Source organism: Neopsephotus bourkii, unplaced genomic scaffold (genome assembly GCF_033783945.1).
Source record: "Neopsephotus bourkii isolate Nb327-2 ecotype Australia unplaced genomic scaffold, CSIRO-AGI_Nbou_v1 NB_272, whole genome shotgun sequence".
Taxonomy (NCBI): Eukaryota; Metazoa; Chordata; class Aves; order Psittaciformes; family Psittacidae; genus Neopsephotus; species Neopsephotus bourkii.
In genome coordinates this window covers 6,826,402-6,846,630 of record NW_026900781.1, presented here as the reverse complement: position 1 = coordinate 6,846,630, position 20,229 = coordinate 6,826,402, and the positions used below count along the sequence as shown (strand labels likewise).

The 20,229-nt window shown below is 41.5% G+C and overlaps 1 long non-coding RNA gene across 1 annotated transcript in view; it reads left to right on the top strand.

The window, feature by feature from the left end:
• Positions 1 to 13,492: 13,492 nt before the first annotated feature.
• LOC133208548 (uncharacterized) overlaps positions 13,493 to 20,229 on the top strand; it is a 76,369-nt gene continuing 69,632 nt past the window's right edge. The window contains exon 1 of the long non-coding RNA XR_009724432.1: positions 13,493 to 13,784. This is a non-coding gene — a long non-coding RNA (uncharacterized LOC133208548). The remainder of the gene's footprint in view (positions 13,785 to 20,229) is intronic.

Genomic DNA, 20,229 nt, shown 5'->3' with positions numbered 1-20,229 from the left:
GACAATGTTAACAATCCCTTGACAAAGCCGATACCAGGCTACCTCCCTTTCATACTCACCCTACCCCCTGAGGTGGACATGGAAAAGTACCTGCTCTGGGTTTAAATTCTCAGATTTGTTCAGGAGGCAGAATTGAGTGTTTCGCTTCTGCAACAAGGCTGTGTCCTCCCAGGGTAGAGGTGACAAGGTAAACAGCATCACTTCTCGGCTCAGAATTTGAACTACATGGTGCCACTGCTTCATCTCAAATCTTTGATTCTAGGAAGTTTTTCTAAGTAGACTGCAATTAGTAATGACATTTGCAAAGGCCCTCGTTTCTTGCTTTTTTTCAGGGTATTTTTGCTGCATAGTTGATGTGAGAGACTAACAATTACATCTGAGACACTGATGAGCCAGACAGAAGAAAGCACATGAGCGTTCGTATTACAAAAAGGCACCTTGCCTGATGCTGTGCTTCTTTTTCTGTATTGCAGGATCTCACTGAGCTTTGTTGTTCAGGGAGCTAAATTCCCCACCCAGGAAATAGTGGAAGAAATGGCATTTGCTGCAGACAGACTGTCGTTTTTCCTCTTCAAACTGTGGGAAGACACTGAGAGGCTATTAGTGCAAGGGGTGGCCAATTACTCAAACTTGGTGGAACAGTCTGCATGCATACACACCCCCCAGTTTGTATTCCAAGCCTGGCCAGGTAGCCTTGGCTTGGAGTACCTAACAGGCCAAAATTAGTGAACAGCCTGGGTTAACTGTGGTGTGAGAATGTACCCTCAGATCTCTTACTTCTCCTATATGTCAGGTTGTGGATAATTTTGAATTAGCTGAGTAAGGTTTCTCCATTTCTTTTTTTTTTTTTTTTCCTAATCTTTTTCCTGGTTTTTTTTTTTTTTTTTTTCCCCTTCCCACAAAACCTGCTAATCTGGCTAGGCCTGGAGCTGATCTAGAAGAAGAGACTCTTCCTGGTGAGCTGCCTTATTCAGCTCCTCAGGTGGGATCCCAGCTGTTCAGGAAATGAGATGAGCTCTTGCTCCTCCCCTTAGTGATAATAGAACAAGTCTGGGAAAGTAAGAAAAAGCAGGAAAGCTTTTTTCTTTTTGAAGTGATAGGGAGAGTTACTATGAGACTGTAAAAATAAGGGCTCCTTTTTCATCTGTTTTGTAGTATTTGGTCTGTGATTTAAAAGAATAGTGGTCCTATGCTGCCACGGAGTTTACTTGGCTTGGAAGGTGGAAAGGAAGAATGTGTCACTTGTAGCTGGAGATAAGAAAATAAAAAGCCAGGGTAGGACCAGAGGTGAGTGTGGCATTGGATTGATGAGGGTGGGCACTGGGTAGAAGCAGTAGTCCAAATGGAAGTGGTGATGGATGTGTTTAGGGATGGACCAGAAGGGGGTGGCAGAGCCAGTAGCAGGGAGAGTGAGAATGGCACCATTGCTTTGCCTGTTGAAGAGCTGGCTGTAGTAAAGGTTGTGTGCACGCTGGAGGTAGGGCTTTGGGGATTCCAAAATCAAAAGACTGGCCAAACACATCACTCTGCAATAGAAGCAGCTATCTCCTTCCTTGTGGACGATTCCTCTGTGCTTTGTGTATTTCAGCCCATTAGCTGTTTTCTCCACTGTAATTTCAGTACTTATTCTATCCTTCCTTTTTATGCCCAATGCTTAGGAAATAGATGTTCTTGGCGCCTGTTGTCACCTTATTACATGAAGCTGTCACCTCTTTGCCACTTGCTTGGCACGATAATTTAGTCTTTGTTCTTATTCTTAGGTTCTTATCATGTTCTGCTGGTCCAAAGCCCTGATAGTCACCCCTTTCTCCTTTATGCACTCCTTGTTTTGTGTCTTCCCATGTGTCTTTCCAACCCCCCTGTTCCCTGCTCCCTAGGGGAAGGGAATATTTTCATGGAGCCATCCAAGGAGTGAGCTAAATCTAATAGTAATAATAAATCTGACAGAATCATGATAATTTGTATGTGCTGAAACTTAGTGACTGGCTAGTTACTAATTTGCTTCTTCCTGACTCTTCTTGTTTGTTCTTTTACTTTCAATTGGTGTGCAGTAATTAAGGCTTGATACCATTTTTCCAGGTGAGATAGGTAGCAGTGAGACTTAGGTGTGCCTCATGATGAATCACATATGCTCCAATAAAGACAGCTGCAGGGAGCAGAGGATTTCTTCATTTTTGCAAGACAGCTTAGATCCCAATCCTTTCATCAATGCAGCTGTAAGTTATCAGGCACAATGACAGAGTTCTCCATATAATTGTTTGTGGCTTCTACTGCAGTTATTTCCTTCAGCAGTACCACTGGCTTACTGTCTAAAGGTGAGGGCTGAGAGGGATGTCTATTTCCTTGACTTTCAAAACTTGGGAAGTCAGTTTCAGTCTGTTTTCTTGTAGTTTGGTGGGCAGTTACTGGAAAAATATGTGATGTCTTGTGGCATTTTCTTCAATTCCTCTTCCCTAACCTAGAAGAAAACAACAAAAACAGCGATGCTGTGTAATGAGGGAAGTAGGTATGTGTCAAACACATGCAGCAGTTCTTTCTATCTTTCTACCTCAACGTGATCAGGATGTTATTCCAATCAGCACTAAATTCAGTCAATTTACACTGGCATCTGTGGAAGATGCATCTTTTGCTATAGGAAAAACAAGACTTATCCAGAAATTGCCTCTCATGCATATGTTTAGAGTAATATCTCAGGCTTTCAGCAAAAACAAACCTGGACCTCCAACATCTTGGAGATGAATTTAGGACCCACTGTGTTGTCACTAATTAGGTTTTGGTAGCAGGTTGTTTATTAACTGCCTGCATTAGCTTGATTTATAAAAAATGGAGGGGTTTGCTGATAAAGTGAATAGTGGATAACACACAGCAGAACTAATGACCTGGATTTTTTTACCTTGCTTTCAGCAGAACTTTCGTGTTCTTCATTGTAGAATCACCCACTTCCTTGTTTCCAAATGAATTTTTTTCTAGCCTAGCTGGTGGTTTCTTCAGTGTTTTTTTCCAGGTGTCTCTCTGTACAGATATTAAAAGCTTTCAGCAAAGTATATTTTGATGTTGGGGTGGCACTTTGCTGATTGCCTTCTGCTTTTTTTTTTTTTTTTTAATACTTAGAGGTGATGGACTCTACCAATGAAAGCCTAGAAATAATGAAGTGCTAATAGCCTGAGTGCTTTCTGTGAGTGAGCGTTGGCTACACTGAGAATTCTCCTGTTCTGCTGAGACATGTGTCTGTATGCTTGCAGTGTTGCTGTACACCCATCAGATGTGGGGATTTGGTAATGAAGCCGTAAGTATTTAGGGAAGTTACTTTTACTACTGAAGATATTTAAGAATGGTTTTGTTAGGGCTTTGTAATCATAATACTGCTGGCCTCTGCTGCATACAAGTTAGCAGTCCAGTCCTAGAGCTCTGCTGCTGAGGGTAGAACTTACTCCTGGAAAGATGTGGTGATCAGCCAGGAGGCTGAATTCTACTGGTTTCCATATGACAAACTGTTTTAGCAGTGATAAACCCACACCAAGGACCTAGGGTTGAAATAATCACTATCCTGTTACAATTTTTGAAGCCAATTTTTGAAGTTGTTCCCACAGAAGGATGTGGGAGCTCCATGTAGGGAGCTCTTTACAGTTCAAGTTCTCAAGGGTTCTGTGATCTTGTCAGAAAAAGCCAGACTGAGATGGGATAGCACAAGCTACTAAAGGGCCATCTTGTAAAGATCACTATGATCATTCTGTTAAATGAACCCAAACTTTCATATGCTTTTGTGGTTTATGATTTTTGTTATAGCAGCATTACTACATTTGCGTCTGACCATAAGCATTCCAACACTTAATTATATAAACAGTGTTTGAGACTAAAAATCAAATTATTTTGATAACCCTCCTGAGTTGCTGTTTAGTTTCCACATATTAGACATGAATAAACAAAGAACAACTTTATTGCCAAGACCCATCAGGTTTTTCAACCCTCAGCTGACAGTTCTACCATCTGCCCAACCTCTATTGACAGAAGTTAGAGCTTTTGTATAAAGAATGCTTGGACCAAATAAAAATTGCCGTTATTTGACATCTGCCACTCTTTGTAAGCAGAGTGAATATGACAATGTTGGCTTATATTTTAGTTGTAAAACAAAATACGTAACATCTACCACCTTGTAGAAGCTGACTCTATATCTGTCCTAAAACAACTGAGACAGTCACCGAAACCACACTAGGGTTCAGCTGTCGGTCAGAAGACTTAAATGTCAGAAGCAAAACATAGCTTGGCAAAAAAAAAATAGTAAAAGCATGATGAGTGGGCAACACTGACAAGTGATGTGAATTTGTATTGGTTTCCTACTCTATTAATCCAGCAGAAAAATCTATTTGCAATATCTTGATACGGTATAGGTTTTGTTTTTCTCTTGAAACAGAAGATTCAAGCATGATTTCAAAAACTTTTTCTGTTTAGAAATCTCCTGTGGAGTTATCCTTTTAGCAAGTGGGAGGAAAAGGAGCTTGAAATTAGATGAAACACCATTTCAGAGCAAGTAAATAACTTCTCAATATGAAATGAAATCCTTTCATCATGTCCTTCTGTGGCATTGGGAGTTAAGTCCTCTTTAATGAATAGCAAACATGAGTAATTATTGTTTTTGTGTTTAATTTGAAATATTTTATTACAACCCTTGTTTATTACAAAGAGTAAACAAGCACTGTAAATTTTCCATTTAGTGTGTTTGTGAAATGTAAGCTGTTCCTAGCACTTGAAAAATACAAGAGTTAAACTACAAAATTAGAGGGTTTAAATGTTCCAAAGATAGTGCTGCTTTTCCATTAGGATACTTACTACAGCAGTAGCCTAAGGCAGAGAAGTTTGGGTTTAAGTGTTTGCTTGTTCCTAAAGAGAAAAAAAAATAATTCTTAGCAGACCTTTGCTTATCATCATGATGATTTCTGGAGCTTTTATGGTTTTCTCTATATGATAATTGGCCCTGCAACTTTTGGTTGCAAAGTTAAGGAGGAACATGGTATTTATTTACTGTTCCTGATGCTAGTCAGAGGCACTGTATCGACTGTTATGTTGTAAAAACTGACTTGTAACATGAGACTGACAGCCCTCCCGTGGGGAATGCATCCTCCCAGTGTGCTGTAATCTCACTTAGAGAGGGCTACCCCTGGGGGGCAAGGCTGTTTGTTCTCTTGGTCTGTTCCAGGCATCTGCCAAGAAAAGTATCTACTCTGCTGCCTGTTCTGGTAGGGTTGAGTCATGCTGCAGAACATAATCATCACCTAGGAAATACTGTCTGCTACTATTGCACAGCTTTAAACCAGTGGTAAGAGCTCAGTCCTTGCACCGCTGCAATATGACTGTTTTTGGATGTGTTGGTTGTAGCAATAGACTTGCCAGATTATTTTCTTAGGTCTCCATTTGTGGAGCTGATATGAACTTCAACTATTGTTTACCCGTGCTTTGTGCATTGCTGCTTTTCTGAGACGATGTAAATCTTTCTGGCAGTTCCTCAGGGTAGTCTCTCTTACTGGTCTGGTCTTCAGGTATGGCTCCATCCTTTGAAGTGCCTGTTGGGCAAGCTACCCTATCCTGTGTTGGGACAATCTCTGTTCCACCAATGCTGTCATTTTTAGTCTACAAGAAAATGAATAAACAAATGAGAAGCTCCTTGAGCTTCTAAACATTTGAGGTGGTATCTAGAATAAAACTGGCAGGTTCAGAGTGAAGTGGAAGACAAAAGTGTTCCTGATACTTATCCATGTTCTGTCACAAGTGGATTATCAATGGTGAGGAAAGATCTCTTGGAACATTTTGGAAAGGAAGCAATGACCTTAAGCCTAAATGTGTCTATAACCCAGTTGAATATTGGAGTATTGTTTCAGTACTTTAAGTGCTTTCTGTATGTGGCTCATTGGTTAGAAATTTAAAACTGAGCTTTAAATTGGTGCTTGGTAAGGTGTGCACCTTCTAAACAATAGCTTTAAACCTCCAAAGAAGGCAGGACTAGAGCCTAGATGTATTCTTATGTCTTCTGTGAGAGTTGGCTCAAGCCTAAACACAGCTCTGCAAACTTCATCCCGGGTGGTGTTCAAGGCTGGGTTGGACAGAGCCTTGGGTGACATGGTTTAGGGTGAGGTGTCCCTGCCCATGGCACAGGGGTTGAAACTAGATGATCTTGAGGTCCTTTCCAACCCTAACTATTCTATGATTGCATATGTCATTGTACACTTGTGCTAGGACATCTCTTAATAAACAGAGTCTGTTGGGAAGAAGTCAGTACCTGGCTTTTGGCTTCCTGGTTGTTCTGTAGCTCCTCAGAACACACCTGTATGACAGCAACCTCATTAGAAATATTGCAGCCCATGGTGAAATTGTGATGATCTGCTTCTCCTTGCTGCAAGTCCAGGGAGTGGAAATACCATAGCCTCTTCCTTGGAAGCTTGATTATCTGTTATCACCATAGAGTCTTAACTGTTGCCAGGGCCTGTTGCTACAATAAATAACATCACAGAAGGTTTTCTTCATATGTTTTGATGTACAGACATCATTGTCTCTGTCCAAGCACCCTCCTCTGAGTTTGAGAGGGAATGTATTTCTTTTGCACAGCTGGGATGTTTGTTTAAGAGCAGCAAATCTGCAGAGGTCATTTGGGGTGTTTGTGAGCCTCCAGCTTTTTTTCCTTCTTTTTTTTTTTTTTAATTATTATTATTTTTTTATTAACAAGATACTGTCACAGAAAATCCACATTTCAGTTTCTGGTTAGATTTCTTAAGTATTCGTCAGCACCATTAGCTATTAGAAAAGATGAGCCCTGAATCTGGAATTCCAAGCAGCAAGGCAAGCTTTTATATGGGAGGACATGTCATCAGGAGTCAGGGACAATCTGTAGAGAAAAATCTTTTAAGCATCCTTTGAGATCATTGTACAATGTCTTGATTACTGTTTGAGTCTGTTTACATCCCTAGAAGATCTCTAGGAAATTTAAAAGAAGAAAAAAACGGCTGTGGTTTACACTTCCAGGAGGTTGTTATAAAAGGTGGCAGAGAAATGTTAAGGCAGTGCTGTCAGTTGAAGATCATGTCTTGGATCACTTGTGCTGAGGTCATCAGCTGCTAGAAGAAATAAATTGGTCTTTTACATAGTAAGGCTGGTGGACTTTCAGCATCAAATGAACCCCAACACTGAGGCAGAGTGACTGCTGCCTCAGAGATTACTCTGGGTGGGTGGTTGCAGGCAGCCCTATGTGTTCCTCTTGTCTCCAGTCCAAACCCTCAGCTGTTCTGGTTGGAAAGCTGCAGAAACTCATTTGCATGGCAGTTAGATGAAAGTGGTCTTCCCTGCCTCAGGATGCCTTATTTGACTGTGCAAAGCATTGTCTTAAGCTTACTGTATGGCTTCCAAGTTGTAGCTAGCACTGCTACCCACCTCAGAAGTCATGTATATGACTGTATCTACCTGCACTCATATCCAGGAGCTGCAAGGAACTCTAAAATGTGCATCTACTGTCTCTTGAGAAGCAAGTGTTCTCAGAGAAATGTTCTTTTTTTTCACCCGTAATCGACAGGGACCTGATTTTTGTGTCCAGTTTGAATTCACGCAGAACGCAAGTCAAATAACCTGCCACTGTGTGGGTTGGTGATTGTTGTTGCTGTTCTTTTTTTTTTTCCTCTTTAGCAGATGTTTGCAGGTTGTATGTGATAATGCTGAAATGTGATTGCTTCTTGATGTATGGCAGAACATGATGTACAGGCTGAGCTGCTTGTTTGCATTTCTGATTAAACACTTGCTGTGATGGTGCAGTTCTAAAACTTGATGGTAAGAGGTGAAATTTTAATCCTTACAAAAAAGGATTTTTATTTGTTCCTTCAAATGCAGATAAGGTGATAAAATGGAAACTCAGTGTCAGTTATCAAAGTAAGAAAAATTTATTAAATATAAAGCCATAGGCTGTAGCATAATCAAAACCCAGGTAAGCTTTATGATTTATGCTTTACAAACCAATTACTGGCACATAAAAAGAAAGACAAGTAGATAGTGTGAAGAAATAAGAGTACACAGGATGTAACAAATGGCATGAAATTGGCCCTCATTTGTTCTTATGAAAAGAGCCTTCGTGGATCTCAACAGGATTTGTACATTAGAGCTTGATATTTTAATATCTTAGGCACATGATTAAAGTGACATGGTGAACAATATGTTTTGAACAACCAGAGCTACAGGCTTTCACGAGTAGACTGCTCTCATGCTGATGCTGATTGACGAGAGAAAAATCTTCCTCTCATTTTAGCAGCTTTTCATCAATTATAAAGTTAAAAATGAGCAAGTTTCTCTACAGTCAAGGCACCAGGATGTTTGAAAAATAGAGGATAATACTTCATAAATACAAATACAGGATATTTCCCGTTAAGAAAGCCCAGAGAACAGAGCGTATGTGAAGCACAACATTGAAACTGGAGGAAAAAAAAGGAGCTGTTAGAAGGCTAGTAATGGTGGGAAGGGGAAAGAAGTGCAGGTCTCATTCTGCCTTGTCATGTGAGAATGAAAATAAAAGCCAGTCACAGGGATGTGATTGCCAGGGGAAAATCACTGCAAAATCAGAAACAGCTGTTTCTATATTGATGGTATTTTGTAGAGGAAATTGAAATGTATGTATATTTTTAAATGAGGAGAGTTGTTTTCAAAACTCCCAAATCTGAAGCTGTTTGGCTTGCAGGGTGATTAGGAAAACTGAATGGGAGACAGGACATCTCTCTGCCTACAAACTTATCAGCTATCTCTTATTTATGCTGCTAGATTAGAGAGCTACTGCAAAGAGGTGAGAAATGGACTATCTGTGAAATGGCATTCCTGATACACAGCAACACTTTGTTGGTCTCGGTAAGTGAAAGATTCCCATGTAGCATCATCAGCTCAACATGAACGCAGATGAAAAGCACTCTCTTGAGGCTTGGAGGCTGGCTGAAGTTATTAGCAAAACAAAGCTTGGCTGATTTGGAGAGAGGCAAATTTCTGACACTTTTAGTTTGACAACATTCCTACCAACTTCAAACAATAGAAAGCATCAGGGTGGATTTTTCAGGGGCTCTGAGAAGCAGTATTTCTCTTTGAAAATAGAAATGAATAGTTGAGCAGCTATAGTGGAAGTGCCTTGAATATTAGTGGTCACAAGTCACCATTTGGATGAGAGTTTGAAATCAAAAGGACTCTGGAAAACTCCAGCACATACTGTGTGTGAAGGGGGGAAAGGGTGCTCATCTTCCCTATGCTCTGGTGACTCTCCCCTGGTGTGTTGCTGCAGAACTGAGGGGAAAAGTACCTGCTAGAGATGTGTTGGAGTGGAGGGGGAAAATCCACCCCAGGAGATGGGGGGCTACAGCGGAGGCTGAGTCTGGAGGCTGCGGGAGGCACAAGATAAAATGAGCTGGATTGTGAAGTGGGCAGAAGGAGGGAGTATGTAGGAGACATGAGGAGGTGGGTTTAGCTGCGTAAGGTGATTGGAAACCAGAGGTCTTGGACCAAACTGAGAAATTCTGCATCTGAAGTTTAAGCCTGTACAGACCATGCAAGAGCTGCTGCACTTCAAAGACTGGCTGCTTGGATAATCCAAGTAGACTTTCACAGGCAGGCACTATATGATGTTTATTTCCCTGGGGTTTTCTTCTATTCCCAATTTGAAAACTTACTTGGATGGTAGTGAATGATTTTGTCAGGGTTTTCGTCTCTGGGTCTTCCGTGTCAGGTTCTAGGTACCTCCCAGATAGGCTAAACAGTTCGCAGAGCTGGTCTTTAATGTGGAGGCTGAGATTTGACGTAGAGCTTAATATTTGTAAGATGGGGAAGGGAAGAATGGCAAGGAGAGCCACACTGACTGGGTGGCTGTAGCCAATGGAGAATAGACTTTTGGTTGTGCTTCACTAAACCAGATCCATCGCTGGCTCTTTTGTGTGTGTTGTATTTCAGTGATGCATGTGATCCAAAAGCTGTACGTAATCTCTCCATGGTGACTGCACAGTATTTCTTTCTATTTAAGGAGAGAAAGAGGTTTGGGTTTTCTGCCAGAATTCCCACTCAGGTAATTACACTTCTGCCTGCAGAATTTCTCTGTAGCTTCAATTGTAGTACTTTTTCACTCCCACTACTAAAAAGTGCAAGTGCAGCTCTGCTGCTGTGCTTTGGGAATGCAGCAGTGGTTGCTCTGCTGAGGCAAGTGAAGTGACCCTGCCATGCATCATTTATGCTGTGTTTGCCCCTATTAAAGGTTGCTGCATCTTGCTACTTTGCAGCTCTTATCTTTCTGTGCTTGACTTTGGCATAACAAGTTGGTTTTGCTAGTGATACTGCTAGATGATAGTGAGACAGCCAGCTGGAGGCCAATGAAAAGATGATTAAGAGCCAAGAAAAAACCATATGGAGAGAGAGGGATTTCTCTGTAAAGAGTTATAAGTAAAAGTGTTTGTCTTTGGATCCCACTGTTTTTTCTCTTCTTTGCATCAGTTTTATGGGTGGGAAGTGGTTGCAGTTGATTAGCAAATTCTACCAAATCTCTTTAACTAGAACAAATGTTGTAAACAGTATATATTTCAAGCACCACTGTCAGTACTAAAAATCAACATATCAACGTTGTAATGGTAATAACAATTATATTTCATGATTCCGCTAATGTTAACTACTATACTATATATGATACCAACGTGATATAAATACTACTGTTTTGTAAAATATGAGATATATTGAATGAAGGTCGTCTTGTCTGAAATTTAAGTGACATGGTTATTTTTGTTTCTGAGCTTCTGACAACAGAGCTAATAAGGACCAGCTTAGCCTCAAACACTTCTGGAGATGCTTAATTCTCTTTTGAAATTGAAGTAGACAGGCCTTGTTCACTCAGAGCATTATATAGAGATTTAAAATAGGGGATGTCCAACATTTATAAGACACATCAAATACAGTGTAGATAGTAAACAGAACTGGGGCAATTAAAACAAATTATTGATTCATGGAATTTAGTCCTTCACAAAATGTTCACACGCAGATTGTGTTGCTATTGAATATAGCTCTTATTCAGATTTACTAAATGAATGTTATGGTGAGTGTGTGGGTTTAAAGAAAAATTCCATTAACTAATTCTGTATAGTTCACATCGTCAAGACTCAAGCTGTTTCACATATGTTACTGTTTCAGTTTCCCTGACTGACTGAATGCTATTCAAGTGAATAGTACTGAATCCCTTCCTGAATTGGTATTAGGAGTAGGGGTGCTTAAACTTTTTTTTTTTTTTTGAGGTTGCAGGTTTCTTGGAAACATGGGATAGTTTAAGGAAAGACTGACAAATAGGAAGTGGAATTTTTGATGAAGTTCAGAGTCTTCCTTCCTTTCCAATAAGAACTAGTTAATTCTACTAGTCACTAGAAGTGTCAGGGACTGTGCTACTTAGTTGAGAGTGGGTGTGCTAGTATGTTTTTTTTTCTCTTGCTGCAATGTTCACAGCAGCTTTTGCACAGTGCTTTCTTGAACAAGGATTCAGGCTGGCCTTTCATGGGTTTAGTTTCAATGTGATGAAATACTGGTGGGGAGCACTGGTATCTGATGGTAAGACTCCCTGATGGGTTTGAAGGACAGATCTTCTTGGTGTTCAGAACTTCTGTGTTTGCGTCTCACCTCTGTATCCAATTATGTGCAGAACGCAGCTTGCCTGAGAGACAGAAGAGCTTTTTCTTTTTCTACCCAACTGGAAAACTTCATGGGGCTGAAGGCTGATGCTTAGCTGAAGTATATCTTTTGCCTGCATCCCTCTTTGTTCTTTTTCCTCCTCCAAAGCAACAGCAAAACCTTCCATTTATAGAATTATAGAATCATAGAATAGTTAGGGTTGGAAGGGACCTTAAGATCATGTAGTTCCAACCCCCCTGCCGTGGGCAGGGACACCTCACACTAAACCATATCACCCAAGGCTTCGTCCAGCCTGGCCTTGAGCACTGCCAGGGATGGAGCATTCACAACTGCTCTGGCCAACTCATTCCAGGGCCTCACCACCCTCACAGTGAAGAACTTCTTCCTTATATCCAATCTAAACTTTCCCTGTTTAAGTTTTAACCCATTACCCCTTGTCCTATCACTGCAGTCCCTAATGAAGAGTCCATCCCCAGCATCCCTGTAGGCTCCCTTCAGATACTGGAAGGCTGCTATGAGGTCTCCACGCAGCTTTCTCTTCTCCAGGCTGAACAGCCCCAACTTTCTCAGCTGATCTTCATATGGGAGTGCTCCAGTCCCCTGATCATCCTCATGGCCCTCCTCTGGACTTGTTCCAACAGTTCCATGGCCTTTTATGCTGAGGTCAACAGAACTGCACACAATACTCCAAGTGAGGTCTCACAAGAGCAGAGCAGAGGGGCAGGATCACCTCCTTTGACCTGCTGGTCATGCTCCTTTTGATACAGCCCAGGATACAGTTGGCTTTCTGAGCTGCAAGTGCACACTGCAGCCGGCTCATGTTCATTTTCTCATCGACCAGCACCCCCAAGTCCTTCTCCACAGGGCTGCTCTGAATCTTTTCTCTGCCCAGCCTGTACCTGTGCCTGGGATTGCTCTGACTCAGGTGTAGGACCTTTCACTTGTCATGGTTAAACTTCATGAGGCTGGCATTTCCTGTTGGTTTTCCTGTTAAATTAATCTCTATGAAAGCTACTTATGTTTCCATCTTAGATACTTTTGCTATTAGCCTAAATATACTAATGTCTGTCATCTTTGCTGAAACTGTCTCCGCTCTAAGTGTATCAGTTGAACTCAAGGGGATCTGTGTTTTCACCATATTTGAATTAGTGGATGTTTCGGTCTTCTGAGAAAGCTTTTGTTTCTGCCACTGAAGAGTTGTTGCAGACTGCATGGTATGAAAGACTCCTGTGCACTGCGTAGTAACTCAGCAGCATTTGTTCTCCAGAAATATGTAATGCAGACAAAGGCAGCTTCTGCATGGGATGAGTCGGAGTCTCGTATCAGTTTGTTGGGTTGAGCTTGCCTTTTTCCCGGGCCTTTTCAGACCCGGGCCATTTTGCTTGGAATACTTGATGCTGCGTTTGGCCTCAAATTTGAAGCCAATGATGACTATCTTCTCAAAGATACAGTGGAAATTGCATGGGGTTCTCATTCTAAGCTTTTGGGCTAAGCCAAAATATACTTCCCTAAGGGAATAAAGAAACCTGGAAGTGTAAATCCATGTAAAGGGGCAAACCAAAGCCCTGTTGGAATAGGGGGACTCATGTGTTGTCAGAAGGGCATGCATAAATGAGGGTCTCTTGGCAATATTTCTTCAACCTTGGGAACAAGCTACATGAGATGCTGTGCTAATGGAGAAGGAAGGGTGAATGTACAAGCAGCCCCACACAGAGCTTGTGGTTATCACTGGAATAAGACTGTAGTTAAGGGCAAGTTACTCCACAGGGAATAAAATAGGCCTGTGATCCCATGTGCTTCTAGTTGCTGGAGCAACTAGGCTGGGGATGTTCCAGGCATCAGTTTTGCTCTGTTGTGAAGTGATGCTAGAGCTCCTTTCACGTGGCAGGACAGCTCTCCTCCTGGAAGAGAGCTGTCCTAAGAGAGAACCACCTGGCTCCAAAGTGACCTGTGAGGGTGGACAGTCCTCCAGCCTAGGTCAGCTGGCATCCTTGCTTGCTCCTGACTGCAGTCTGGACTCTGTGGAAGGGCTTAGGAGAAATACCACTGTCTGGAATCCAGATGTCTTGTCAGGAATACAGAGAGAGGCTGCCCGATCTCATTGCAAGTTTCCCATGTTAGAGGTAAGGGAGATTTGTGAAGTTAATTAGACTCCAGATTTGAACTTTTCTCATGGGTGTTTGAAACTGGCATGCTCCTTTCAGCTTATCTGCATATAGAGCATGTTGGACCTGGGATACTCCTGGAACAAGAAGCGGAGTGTATGATATAGCTGCTTTCCAGGGACTGCCTTGTCAGAGTCTGTGATTCAGCTCTTTGCCGTATGGATTAAACTTGGAGTATTCGTGTACTTTTAGATTTCTTTTAAAACAGTTTGCTGAGATGAAATCTGTGCTGTTAATTAGAGCTCTGCTGCTGTTCACAGAATGCTGGCTGTGCTGAGCAAAGCTCTTCAAACACATTTTTCCTGAGTTAGAACAGGCAAAGCACTGGCCTGTCAGACTGCCTTAGCAGGCAGTAGAGACGAGGTGAGGAGCTACTTGTTCCTGGTGGTATTTCTTGTGCTGCTGGGAGACTGGCCATGCAGTAAGGTGGAGCCTGCACTGCTCATCTCCTGGGTTTCCTAGGAGCATGGGGCAGGAGTGACTGACTGCATTGCCAAATGTGATACTACTGTAAGCAACGTATCGTAAACATACTTTTGCACAGTGGCCAAATAACATTTTAGCAGAAGTTTAATGCAAAATTGTCAGAACTTTAAAGAAAGCTGTTCCATAGCTTTGTTCCTGTGCTCAGTATCCAGTTCTCAGCTGCTTATATCTATAGCTGGTTCATAGTTCTAGATTTATATTTTAAACTTTTGTGGTTACTTCTTCCATCCCTTGATTCAGTGGGTCCCTTCCCTTTGTCAGGCAGCATCTGTCTGGTTTCTGCCCCCTTCTGAGTGAGGGACCTTCATGCTTTACCTATCCTTGCTCGGAGTAAGTTCAGTTTCATCTGTTGTTGTGGGACTGGATCTGTAGCTTTTCTTTGCATAAGCCTGCGTAGAGTGGAGATTGTCTTGCTAAGTTTTAGACATTCTTGTGGTGTGAAATAGTATGTGGGAACAAAATTTGTGTATAAGTAGTTTAAGAATTGGCTAAATATTCCCTCCTATTTAGCTGTTGTTCACACTCAATTCCTGAAACCCTCTGATATGCATAGAGAGCACTTTCAGTCCTAATGTGAAAGCTGTTCAGAAATAGATTGATTCAGTTTTTCTGGCTAAATGGGGAATGGTCCAGATTTGTATGTGAGAGCTGAGAGCAAAAACTTGTTGTTTGCTTCTATTTAAACAAAATATGTTTTGTTTTGTTGGGTTTTTTGTTTGTTTTTTTTTTTTTTTTAATAATCCAAAGAGGTTCCAAAATTCCTCCTGAAATGTTTATTGCTTTCTTGTATTTCAAAAAGATTAGCAGAAACATGAAGCTGCTTTAGCAGCACCTATCTTGTGGAGATAGAGTTTAAAAACCACTGCTCAAGCTGGGGTGGGAGGGGAGGCTGAAGAGTGTTTACTAGAAGCGTACTAGTTGTGTGTCTGGAATAGCTTTTAGGTTGGGAAAATATTACAAATCTATTCACTTTACATATGGACAAGTGGTGATATATCAGAGCACTGTGTATCGTGTGTATACCCTTAGTATAGAAATGCCTTTTCTCAGGAAGCTTCTATCTCTGGAGTGGAAAGCAGCAGCTATTTTTAGTGTGCTGCAACATTACCTAGGAGAGCACAGGATGTTGCTGTTTCCCCAGCTCGCTTCACGACTTTCATAATACACTAAGGAAGGACTGATGACAAACTAGTACCACCAGGTGAGCATGGACACAAGTTCATGTTCTTTTGAAAGAAGTCACTAAAGCTGTGCTGTGGAACAGTCGTAAAAATCAAACAAAACCAAACTACCAACAAGAAATATTGCATCAGAAAAGAGCTCTTTAAGCTATGCAGTGAAACTGTAAATGCTTAAAATACCAGCTTTAGAAACAAGCATTACAGTGCAGTTCCTGGGCTGTTTCTGTTGGGTGCCTAGAACAGTGGGCACTAAGATGTAAGAAACTGGTTGGTGTTGTCTCAGGAAATTGTCCCCTGTGCAAAGGGACAGCAGGAGACTTCTGTCTTACCTCCTGCTGAAACCCCATTCCTGAAGATTCAACTTCAGGACTAGCTACTGCCTTCTATGTATGCATGAGATGCGTACTGCATTCCTAAGAAAGGTCAACAATCCCATGCTTTTCTGATATGCGTGATCAATCAGAGGTGACATCCTAACATGAAACCTTACAATAAACGTTTGCAGCAGGCTTGCAGAGCCTTTGATAAGCCTTGCCAGGTTGCTGGAGTTTCTAAGTCAACATTTTGCTTGGATGATGATAATGGGATCATCACGTTTACTCTTCTGTTGACAGCTGCTCTGCTGATTTCCCTTTGCAAATGACTTTGGGTTTTGCAAGTGGAACTGGTGAAGAGCCATGTGAGTGTAACAGAACAGTCTGTTACTGCAGTAAATGGAAAAAGCAAAATGCAAACACACTGCCGAATCTTGTCTCTTGTATTCTGATTGCTCGCTTTTAAATCCAATGTGGCTGATGTTTGGTGGAGCTACTTTGTGCTTTTTCTTCATGTGCATTTGTGTATTTTTCCACTCCAGACTAGCTTCATTGTTACATGGAAGAAGTTATATGCCTGAGAGCCTGCTGCTGTTGAAAGTGATAATGTGTGGAATTTGAGTTAGTTACTAAAAGACGTTATTTCAACAGCTATCTGAGGATACGTAAAATGGCTAAATTTGGCAAGTGCATACAGGATCTGTGTTTTCCTGATTAGCAGAAGTGTCAGTTATTGTAAAAGAAAATCATAATTGCAGGTTACTCTGGTTAGATGGTTTTCTTCAAGAAACCTGAAATATACACTCAGAAACATGTTTTAAAAGTAGGGGTTTCAGTACAGTCTGAAGACTTGTGAAGATCTAGCCTTTCTGACTAGCTAGAATGTTTTAGCAGTTTGTCCTGGTGCGTTTATACCAATGCATGGTGGTGATATTAGGAGGGGAAATAATGTTTCATTGTGTGTTTGTGAGCAGGGACCTTCAGTTGTAATCATATATAAAGATGAAAAATCCATGGATAAAATAATTTAGTCTTGTTATGAGTTCTGGAACTTTAATTCCTGTAAAGAAAAACAGCAAATTGATTGAAATCCATTTAGGACTTTGATTTGGTTTGTGTACTGTCACCGTAAGTCTTTAATGCTGTATATCGTTAACATATGACCAACATAATAGTACTAGTAATGTTTCTCTTCACAATAAATTAAGCAAATGTTCAGCCTTTAAATATCCATGATAATTTCTCCTGTTGTTTACAAGGGACTCCCATTGTGATCATGAAAGAAGAACATATGGCTTATGGATATAATGTCAGCTTCTCAAAGTATTTCACACTGTGCCTATTCTAGAACTGATAGGTATCTGACATGCACTCTGGAGCATTGACAGAGAAAAATATCTAGATGTCAGAAACAGTTCCCAGGTGAGAGCCTCACAGCCAGAAGTAGTAAAAAAGTGTCCCCTGGCTTCCCACCATGAATTACTTTCCCTGTCACTGTGCTCTTCTAAGACGTATTGACTTATATTTAGCTTTCTCAGAAAGGAATTTCAAGCTTTTAATGCAGTTTGTCATTTTATGCAAACCTTTATAAGACAATTTGCCTTTAGTTAGACTGTGTCTATGCTGGGTGTTGAGAGAGGGAGCACTCTGTCCTTATAAAGCATATGACAGCCTTTAAAATAATAGTGCTAGAATAAATTTCAAAGTGTGGCCGTAGTAGTTTTCTGTAAGAGCTCTGACAGGTAAGATCTGTCAGGTTTTGCTGTGACGTTTTACAGCATTATGTTCTTGCATATAGCCAGCATACTGCCATAAGCTGCCTGTGAAGATTGCACACAAGAACAGTATCTTGCTGTTCCTGTTACAGGAGCAGTAACCTCTGGCTGAAGGCAAGGTAGAGATGGAAGGGTGATGATTTGGATATACCATGGCTAAATTCAGCAATGTCTCTTTAAGAGAGTTTTAACCTTCTTGTTGGATCATTCCAGATGTGGATAAATTTTAAATTTGTTTCTGTGATAATTGCTATTTTCAAATCCTCAGCATAATTCTGCTCTTGCTTTCCTAAAGCAGTCTTGCTTCTGAAGCCTGGGAAGTTGTTGCAGTCTAAGACTGGTCTGAAACAAATCCATATTGACATGCATAGTGGAAAACATCCCAGGGATTTAATTACTGAACTATAAAAATCTTCTTTCCTTCTTGGCCTCCAATTCTTTTTTATTTGTTTCTTTGTTTTTGTTAGGGTGAGTAACAAGAAGTTGGGAAGGTTATGCTGTATTTTATTTACATGGGTATCCTGGTATCAAAGCTGCTGTTTTGTGTGAAGGACCTCTATGGTATGGCTCGTTCAGATGCTTAAAACTATAGACTTGCCTGCCAGGTGTGCAAGCATTTTAACAGGGGCAATGCAAATTAGATGAAATAGCACCTCCAGTTTAACCACAGAAATGAAATCAAGTCAGCAAGTGTCAACCATCTGTTTGCTACAGGGCAAAAGGCATAGTCTTGGCAGAAAGACTGTATTTTCTGTTAGATGGGCCCCATCATGTAAGGTGCTTGGCAGCCCAGCGGTGTTGGGGTAACCTTGTTTAGCCTTTTGGACCAAATGTTCAATGAAATCATCCCTAAGACAGGGTTCATATGGTTCACTGAAGGGAATTGGGTTTGGGTTTGGTTTTCTTTTGGTTTGTTGGTGTTTGGTTTGGTTTGGTTTGGTTTCTTTTCTTTCTGCCTTTTTTTTTTTGACTGGGAAGTTGAATTAGGTTAGCCATGCGAATCTGTCCTGCCTTGCAAACAATTAGGTCAGCACATGGGACTTGGAATGGCATAAAGGTACTGCTGGGAGGGACCTGGCAAGTAGTCTGTGCCAAACACAGTGTTTTCCAGGAGCACTAGCTCTTCCATGGCCCAAACAAACTTTGTCATTGCAGAATACCTGCAGTATGGGTTTTGGGGGCCCGGTCCTTTAAAACTGGCAGACTCAGCTGAGCTTAGCATAACACAAACTTTTGTTTGCATTCCTGTTCCCTGCCTCAACTCTACTCTATAGTTACTGTATTTAGGGCTAGGAGAAGAATTTGGCTTGTCCTGTCTTCAATGCATTCATCCTTGGAAATACCCCTGTAGGAAGGGAGCTGCTGAATCTCCAGTGCAGAGCTGGGCTACTAAGCACACAGGAAACCTGTGACAGAGGTTAGACTCAAGGTCAAAGACAACCCCTCAGGATGGAAGTAGCCCTCCTGTCTTTGCCAGTCCTTGCTGTTCCCGCCAGAACTGCCAGTGGCAGCTGTGAGGTAAAAATGCTCGCTTCTGTAAAGCCTACTAACAGCCTCACAGAACATCAGTTCAAAGATTGTTCTCATGCTTAGCATGTTTCTCTCCTGCCTCTTCAGAAATCATGTTAATATTATCACCTCTCATCAAACATTAATCTGTACATCATTTGCCAATTGAAGCATGAGTAGGTTGCACAGATTTATTTAGCAAGCAACAACTGCTGCCTAGGCTCTGTAGTCTAGTTGTTAACAGCTGGCTGTTTGGGTTGTGTTTTTAAGTGGAGAGCCTATTTATAGGCGACAGAACACATGCGTGTCCTTGTTTGTGCTACTGCAGATCCTGCTTAATCTCTTCTGGTACAACAGCCTGGTCTAGCTAACAGACTAGGTAGCACAGTGTGTATTAAAATCTGTGCAGGAGAATCTTAGAGGTTGGTTTTTGTTTTTTAGGTTTTTGGTTGTTTTGTTTTTTTTTGTTTTTTTCCATCTTTCTATCACTATCTTGAAGCTTTGGAACAGACTGATGGCCTACAGACAGGCTGCTTGTCTAGGAACTGGGGGCAAATGTTTTCCTTGTAGATGGTCTCTTGAGGCTACAGGGGAAAAAAATCAGTGGTGGTGTTTGACACAAAATGTCATTAAGCTGGGAATTGGTGACAAAAAAAAAACCAACAAAAAAAAGGAGGAAAAGGACAAAAAAAGCAAGGTACTTCCTCCTAAACCTGTTGCCCCTACGCAGAACCGCTTTGCTGGCCTGCAGGGGGCTCATGAGGAAACACACTTGCGCCAGAAACAGCCGGCTGATGCACTGGTAGAGAAGATCTCTACTGGTGCTGCCAGGAAAAAGCAGCGGGTCGTAGTAGTAGGGGATTCTACGTTGAAAGGGACAGAGGTACTCATCTGTCGGCCTGACCCGGTCTCAAGGGAGGTGTGTTGCCTACCAGGGGCACGGATCAGGGATGTGGCAGAGAGGCTCTCTGCTCTAGTAAGTCCCACGGACTATTACCCACTTCTGGTGATACACGTGGGTGCTAGGGATATAGATAGTAGCAGCCTGGGGAACATAAAGAAGGACTACAGAGCCCTGGGAGAGGTGGTTAGGGGCTCTGGAGCTCAGATAGTTTTTTCGTCTATTCTCCAGGATACA